This window comes from Ornithodoros turicata, chromosome 9 (assembly GCF_037126465.1).
Source record: "Ornithodoros turicata isolate Travis chromosome 9, ASM3712646v1, whole genome shotgun sequence".
Taxonomy (NCBI): Eukaryota; Metazoa; Arthropoda; class Arachnida; order Ixodida; family Argasidae; genus Ornithodoros; species Ornithodoros turicata.
The window spans coordinates 2,538,198-2,547,162 of NC_088209.1; the positions used below are offsets into that span (position 1 = coordinate 2,538,198).

General features: G+C 44.9%; 1 protein-coding gene across 1 annotated transcript in view; it reads right to left on the reverse strand.

The window, feature by feature from the left end:
- The window catches only part of LOC135369196 (uncharacterized), a 63,454-nt gene extending 56,662 nt beyond the window's left edge, over window positions 1-6,792 (reverse strand). Inside the window, exons 1-2 of the mRNA XM_064602829.1 lie at window positions 6,706-6,792; window positions 3,637-3,702 (exon numbers count right to left, since the gene is read on the reverse strand). The gene's annotated coding sequence lies outside the window, so the exon portion shown is untranslated. The remainder of the gene's footprint in view (window positions 1-3,636; window positions 3,703-6,705) is intronic.
- Window positions 6,793-8,965: the final 2,173 nt, after the last annotated feature.

Below are 8,965 nucleotides of genomic sequence, written 5' to 3' on the forward strand. Positions count from 1 at the left end.
TGGTATGTTGAAATGGTATAAGTTTGTATCTGAGAGCCATAGTGAAACACAGGCAGCCAAGGACAGAGTTTTGATGCCCTCGAGAAACATAACACATTACAGGGACTCTGGATGCTGCCTAAATTTCCAGAACACAGAGCTCAAGGCAGCGGCTCAACAACAAGTGGTTAGAGAAGTCCAAGACAGTTGCATGTGAAAGCAGTCCGCTGTTGGATTTGCTTCTGTCCGAGATACGTTATCTCAAAGGGGACGCAGGGGCACACTCAGAATGATACTAGGGCAGCCTGTGAAATAGAATGAGGAGAGGGGGAGATATATAACCCTTTTTTCTTATCTGTTATTCTATTGGTTAAATTGTCATTTGCTTAGCAGCATATATGTGTATATTCCAGGGTCTGCTAATAAATATATCAGTTGAGAGCTTGCAGTCATATTGTAGATGTCTCATCCTGTCCTTGGCTGCTTGTGTTTCACTATGGCCATGCTTGCTATTACAAAAACAGAAAACAAAAAACACCATAGAAAAACACGAAAAGAGCGACCTAAAAAGTTGCCTGTTCTAGTGCTCACATGGAGGCAATGCAATGAGGTAACATGTTCCATTCGCGCATAGTAGTACATATCACAACGGTAACCGATTATTCAGATTTTTCTTGAAGTACTTTGTTTTTGTTTTTAGCTTTGTTTGCACAGTCTATTATTGGAGCTTTATGTGATTCCCCTCTTGAGATACTTTAAGATTGCTGATGCTGTGCAGTTTGTTAATTTCGAAACTGTACTGTGCTGAGGTACAAAAAGAGAATTGTCATATCTGCATTTGAGCACATAGGAATAATTTGTAAGTACTTTCCTCGTTGACATTAACATTTGCACCAGGTCACAACATAGTTGATTGATGGAAAATGTAAATAAATACATTTTTTTGCTTGCCAAACAATGCACAAATGTCTTCTTTTCTAGTGATATGTCCCCTGTTCACGAGACATAAATGTGGAAAAGTTAAAGGGGCACAATGATGGTAGAGTCTAGCATTGCTTTTTGCCACTTGCCACATATTCACTGTTATTCGTGTGCACATGTAGGAATAGGAAGGTAGAGCATGCGCATAAAAAACTTCGTATGCAGCCACACATATGTTTCAGAAGACTTATCAAATGATGTCCAAGCAAATATAATTGTGCTTCATGTGCCATGGGTATGCTAACGCATGCTTCTAAGAAGCCATTTTTTATAAATTCTTTTGATAAATCTTATTTTTTATTTTATATAAATTTTATATTACACGGCCCCTGTAAGAGTGCACTTTGCAAATGGTTTGGTAACGTGTCTCTAAGGTAAGACGCGATCGAGAATGCTGCAGACGGGGTTCCAATTTACATATTGCTTATCATGTCCTATTGATCAATATTAAATACAAAGTGATTTGTACAATAATTCATGAGCACGGAATTAATTCTGAGGCTGGCCAGTGATGTCACCCAGGACGACAAGTCATATAATTGCCTTTAACACTTTTACACCCCATGGGCTGAGTTGTGAATTGAAACAGCACTCTTCAGAAGGATAAGGTGCACCTGATTTCTAGGATCTATGCCATGCCCTAACTCTTCAGACCCCACATTTCTAAAAACACAATTTCTAAGTGGCAATATGTGCTCTGGTACTTCTTTTGCGTCTGCATAGTGTGCAACTACATGGCTTCTGGAGCTTTCGTGTGCATGTTTTTGTGCTACGATGCTCATTACAAACATATCCAGATGTTAGACATAAAATGCAGTAGTTTGTAGCGTGCCACACAACGCAGCGTGACATGGGAGTGTGTGATTCAAAGAAAGCTTCTGGAAAATGCACAGAATCCCACAAAAAGTTTAAAATGTAATTTGTATTTCGTTTTACGTCTCTCGTCGTTACATACCATCGTAGACGGTGTTGCACATTGATAAATCGTACGTAAAACTTGTCCCATAGCAGTATGCGGTTTCTCAAATACATAGCACTAGTTTTTCGTGCAAGAATAAAACGCTGTCGGCATTTTCTTGCTAAAACAGCTGTCAAAACATCAGTCTCTACAATGGGCAAGCGCTCTAAAGGGGCTAACGCAGACGCGACTTGATACAAATTGTACATGCTCACAAAACACAAACGCCGAATTTCAGTCACAACATCGTACAGAGGTTGGTTCGCGAACGAGTTCGCAGCTGTTGCACTGTTTACTTATCGCGGAACGGTGGAACCCGGCTGTCCGCCATCTTCAAGCACAGATACGTGAAGCCGCGAGAAGCCGTAGCTGAAATCCACTGACAAGTACGAAGGCGCGTACACGTTACAATGCCCATTCGGGTACATCTACGTCACAAAAATGGCTGCGCCCATGTGTGTTTCGGAATGAATTATCTATTTTTTTTTCACGTCGTACCGTACCGAACTGAGAGAATGAAGGTGCATTTTGGGGAGAGCTGAATGTGGGCTTTCAGAATATCCCAACCGTTTCGACTATTTGGGATATAGCTCACCTTTAAGTTATACGGCCCGGTGGACACAAAGATGTAGCATGCCTGATTACCGTATAGAGACCCGGACAACCGTTTCCTTGGATGGACCGTTTATTGAGCTTGCGCATCCTCTTTGTCGCTCACATCCCTTCATGGATGGTAGGGTATGATGTTTTCCGCTGATGCTGTTTTGATACGTTTGGTCCAGTATAGGTGGTGGCCTTCAGATTTCCCCCAATTTCGACAAGTTTCTTGACGGGGTACGGACCCTTGAACGGGTTTCGGCTGCCCCTCAAACCATACCGAACGAGAATCATGTCGTCTACTTTCAGCTTCGGCAGCAAGTTGTTGTGAAGTCGGTCGAAGTTTCTCTTCGTGCGTCGCCTGTATTCTGCCTCCATCTCAGTTGTCAGTGGACATTCTCTATGTTGGATCTTGTCTGCAATTCCCAACTCCTGGTAGGCCCTGAACGTCGGCGCAGTTCGATAAACCGCGTAGTGGAGACTACAACCTAATGCTGCGGTGTGTCACCTGTTATGGTGGTGCACGGCTCCTTCTAACGCACCCTTCCAACCTCCTCGGTGACCAGGGTAGACGGTCATGTAGAACTTAATGTTGCGTATCGCTCGTTCAGCCAACCCATTTCCTTCCAGACGGTACGGTGTCGTCGTGCGCAGGGCTATGCCCCTTTGCGTTGCCCAAAGTCACAACTTTCTGCTACGGAACGCAGGTCGGTTGTCCTATAACTTTGGTATTTCTGAAAGCCTCGCGCTCCAGTAAACTAATTACCGACTGGGCGTCCACGTTCCCGGCGCGGACCGCAACCATCCTGCTCTGTCATTGGTTCCGCTAGGCACACAACAGCCACGTTATCAGCGGTATACTACCGCTTGCTAATAAGGATGCAACTGCGCGAATCCATGGTGTGACCGGTAACCGTTTCACTGCTCGCATCCCTCCCCCCCTCCCCAGTTGAGCCGCTATTGTGCGTCCAACATAGGGAGCCACATTTTGCTGGTCAGCAACACCTTCCACAGGGAGTAGACAGTCAGTGTTCCCGCAGTGTGCGTGACGCTCTTTGCGAACGTCTCACGTGACTAGCCATCAAATTCGCAATGAGCTAGAAATACTTCAGCTGACTTACCGCTCATGCCGGACATCTCCGACATGCTTGACATGCTTGACATGCTCGACATGCTCGACATATCAGCTGCAAAAGAGGTCAGCCAAGAAATGTTATCAATGTGGCGCCCAGTTGTCCTTTCGGGCTGACATAGGCGGTACAGATACCATAAATGCATTGCAGCGAACGGCAAATATGCAGTCATTTAATATACAGACCCTCTATATACAACCCCAAGTGTTGGGCGACGCCCTCTAAATTGTTACCTGTGTACCTCAACAAGGGTGGTCTTATTATTTTAACTTTGAACGCATGCCTGTAATCATATCCTAAGCATTCGTTCGTTGATCCGTCGAATCAATGCGTTCGATCTGATTTCTTTGCACGCACACGATATGATTACAATGACCAATGCTTCTGCGCTCACTAGGTTGTCTGCTCTATGTGCAGCGTTTAGAGCAACATACTGGACCACAATGAAAGCTAAAAGAACGTTATTTTACATGTTGTATAATGCTCACAGTCACTGCACCAATTATTTCGAATAAAGTCGCTGCCAATTATTTCTGGTTGAATTTGATAGACAGCCCTTTCGCTGATGTAACATCAGTATCAGTAACGGTTTCTGTTCAGGAAAGATGTCGAGCCACCGTTACCAGGCGAAAACTTGCTGAGTACATCTTATCGTGCCTCAAAACAGTCCTTATTTTTATCTTGATCGCATGCACGTCCGCCAAGGCGAGACAGCTCGTGCTTGCCTCGCAATAAAACAGACACCGAATGTATAGGAACGTCGTTCATTATCCACATTCATCTCAAACAGTCCGACGCTGGACCGTATTTTACGTACGTGGCTTCCTCACGTGGTTCCTCTATACTGGTCCTCCGAAGAACGAGGCAATAATAAATAATGACATCTACAATGAAGTAACTTACAGTCTGATACGTGTCTAATAACGCACTGACTCGGTAGGCCCCCCATAAAGGGACTCGGTAGATGTCCCTTTATGGCTTTCTTACCGGCAGAAGTCTTACGTCAGACTGCAGCCGTTTTAGCGTTTTCGCTTTTACCCAAGACATTGCGCTGATGAACAAGTTTTATTCGCGTAATTAGCGCAATCCCCAAGTTTGGCGCGCACTTACTTTTCCTCCGCGTTTTTCACGCACCCAAGTTCAGCACGTACACCCCATGACAACCACGACACCTTACAGAACGAGTGCCTCAGAAATTTCGTCGCGTAACAAGCGTATCCCCTCTGTGGTGCTATACGTTCTTCCACAAACTAGAGTGCGTCAATTACACGAGTAAATACGATATAATCACATCACCAGCAATTTTTACCACTACGCCAACCGGGCGGCCTGGAGTAAATATGTTTTTAAAAAATAGGAACTGGGACTGGATCTGCTTCTTGTAAGGATCAGTAGGAATAACGATGTATCTGTACGATAAAACTGGGCACAACTACTTGACTATAACTCAAACTAGGACAATTCGCTCTTTGCACCGACCGGCATTTGAATTGCACTAATTAAAGCAGAAATCTGGAGAGCATTTTCGAAATTTTTCCGCCGCAACAAGCGCCAGTACAGAACCCATGAAGATTATTTGTGCTTTTACGGGCCCTTCTCTCACTCCCAAACCTAACGCAACACAGTGAAAACTGACTTAGGAACTTCCGTAAACTGGCTCAGGAATGTGAACTTGAACTTACAGCGTCGGAATAAGGAAGAAAAAGTCCGAATCTGATTAGGCAACGGTGGCGTGAGGTGGAGCATATCAACACAGTCCCCATTACGTGAAAAGAAACGCGTAGTTGTTTACTCTAAAATTTTATACACCTTCTAGGGTGTAATTGGATGATACCGTACGTTTTCGGTGTAGATCAGCACCTTAAGATGGAAGTACGTCCTCCAAGAGAGGTGCTAATTTGATACCATCAGGGGTGTAACTAAGTGGTACACTTAAACAATGGCGTTACGTGTGCAGCTTTGTTTCCATAGAGAGTGTATCATGCATACCAAAGAAAGTAAATGCATAACATGAAAATGTAACGCATTGTAGACAAATTTTCCCAATTGCAATTCAGCTCCGGTGCCTTATTGGATTAATATGCAGGTCTGGTATGCAGATAAGGATGTACGCGCTTAAAATTAGTTATAAATTGGGAACATCGCATAAATGGTATAACTAACCAAAAGTTCGCTTAGAATGGCATTTCCTCTCTAAGAGAAAACAGACACTATGTAAGTTGCTGGTCTTGCGCGCGTCTGCAAGTTTGATATCCCTCCTCGTCTTCCAGTCAAAACGAAGGGTGACATGTCTATGTTTAATTTGATTACATCCACAAAAGAACACTCAGGTAAGGAACTCCTTGGAGTGTCAACTCACCATCAAGATAACGTCTGTGTTTCTTACTGGTTTTGGTATGAGGGAAAATTTAGACTCAGCGTACACGACATTCATATCCCAGGACAATGTTGAACAGTTTCCTCAGTTACACCTTTTTCACGCCAGTAGCCACAGGTGCCCACTCACGATCAGGCTCCGTAACTATTACACCCATATAATGCCCCCATGCAAACTTTTCTTTTGCCCAGAAGGGTGTAACAGGGGTGTGCAAAACGATTTAGGCCCAAATTACACCCCATTTGCACTGAGAAGGGTGCTCACAATTTTACAGTTTTACAATATGTCAGGACTGCAGTGAACATAGCCAAGCCCTTGCGAAACTGTTTATGCGAATTCGCAATCAAACACACCCACCTTGTACATTGTCATAAGCTACACAGATTGGTCTGGCACAAGAAATGTTTGCGGAAGGGAGGTCTAAATGACAAAAAAAAGGAAAAAATGAAACAAATTTTTGGAGACAGTGACGAAATTTTAAGCCCCCGGATTGCTCGTCGCTAGTCTTGTCGAGAGTTAGTAAGAGTGTTGAAAACGCAACGTCAGCGCATCGTACGACCTGACATCATTGTGAGAAGTAACAGTATACGGACGTAGTTGTGAGCCTTCTCTAAGTAGCGGACCTCAGAGGCGCTGTTTCTAAGCTATTGAAGTTCGCTGGAGTTCACGTGAACACTTACCCATTTTGCTTTTGCAAATGAAGAATCAAACGGCAGACAGACTTCTAAACAACTGGCTTCTGAAGAACCGAATTAATTGCGTGTACACGTGCACGAGACCATTCAATGCGTCTTCTGCTTCCGCGGGTGGCTCAGCAGTAGAGATATTATGCATCGTATAGCAGGTTGCATATAAATCAATGCATTTACATCCAGCCTCCTCGTCTTGTCTTGGGGCATACTATATAGTGAATCGGAATGTCGATGGTATCGCCATAGTTTTTCAAACTACCGATACTATCATGATATATGACTGGCTAACTGTAAATATAACTGTGAATATACCATTAACTATGGTGGACTTTAACCAGCTTCACATCACTTGAGCAGAGCCAACCCATCTAAACCTTGCCAATCATCGAAACTTCAAGATATCTCGAATATTTCTTAAATGTTTCGCTAGACGGCTACTATAAATAAGAAAAAGTAAAGTGCCTTATACTGATTCCGGACACCACAGGAATTAGTTCGGAATCTGAGTTGTTGGCGCGTACAAATCGATAATGATCACTCAAGAACGACTGTATCCAAACCAGTATTTCGAGTTTATACGTTGAGCGCCACGGCCTGCGACAACTTTTTGGCACTGGCGGGTACACTCCGATCTTTGCGCCCCCTCCCAACCCCAGCACCCCAGTCTACCACACAAGTTCTTGGGCCGTGCGTTCCGGGGGTGATCAATATGCGCGTGACGTCCCGAGACGAAACACGGCACAACGCAATGAATGAAAAGCGTACCACACGACATCCATGGAGCCTTTCATATATATATTCTATTCTATTGAAGGGATAGGCTTGTGCACAAGGCGTTAATATATGACTAGCAAAAGTGACACTTGTGACTGGCTAACAATGCGGCAGAGCTCTGCAGACGACAGACGACTGTCATGGGTTTCTGGGACGCCAAACACTCCCAGCCAACCGGTCGTCATTTTTGCGCCCCCTCGGCGGACGTCTGGGGGGAAATTGCCCCTCCCTCCTATGCCCTCCCGTAGACGCCGTGTTGACTGTGTTGACAGTAGCTAACTTTAGCAACAAGAGGGTATGCGGAACTTTGATCGACAGCTTTTTGCTAAAGAAATCAAGGAACATACAATTAGTTTGGGAGCCCCAGTGAAGTGAGTCATGCAGCTCGTGTGTTAGTGAAGTCAGTTGTGTTTCACAAGATAATGTCTTCTTGAAACCAAAAATGAGTTTGTATTAAGAGCAGTGCCATGTGCGAGCATATAACTTGCGAGAGAACGTTGTGAAATACTAGTCAATAAAATGGGGCGATATAATTGGTAGGACAAAATGGGTGTCACCTTGCGGATTTTCCAATCATCAGGCATTGTTTCTTCTCCACGAGAGCCATGGCAGAGCAGGTTAGGGCGTCCTGCTCGTATGGGCGAGCCACGGTCGTGTTGAAGGCTGGGAGGTGGTGGGTTCGAATCTTACCACCGGCTGTGCTGTCTGCGGTTTTCCCTGGAGTTTTCCGGAGACTTTCCAGACCAATGTCCGCGCAGTTCCCCCTGAAGTCGCATTCTGACCCCCCTATCCCCTACTCCTTCCTGCTGTCCTCTCTCCATCTGTCCATGCCTGCACGCCGCTCATGGCCACAGTTGCATCGCGGCAATAGCACGGAACAAACAAGATACTCTTCTTCTACTGACTGGCTCCGTATCTGCGCAAGGAATATAGGAGACGACGGAGACAAAGTGGGAGAATTTTAACTCTCCCGTCGCTCTCTGCATCGCCTTTTCATCACTACCGACCAGGGTTTCGGAATGGGATCACCCATTCCATTGCATTTCCACTCCGAGGGATGAAAAGGTATGGCCAATTCCCACTCCTGGAATGGCCTGGCAACCCCATTCCATTCCTTTAATTCCATCAATAAAAGAAAAGGGGCCGGTAACCGTGCTGATAGAGGAGATTGACATCACCCATCACAGAAAAAGGTTATTTCGCCCTTGACCGTGCGGCACCCAGACCATTCTATTCCAGTTCCATTCCGCCTGCGAAAAAAAAGCCTAATTCCATTCCATTCCTAGGACAGTTCCCGCCATTCCATTCCAATTCCATTCCGGGTTCTGATAAATCTGGAATGATTCCCGAATCATTCCAACCCCGGAGTGGTAACTCCGCAACCCTGCTACCGACTCCATTGCCATTCAGAAAAAAAAAAGAACAAAAACAGATAAGGGGAGCAAACGAAATGTAGACGATTCTTCCGAACAAC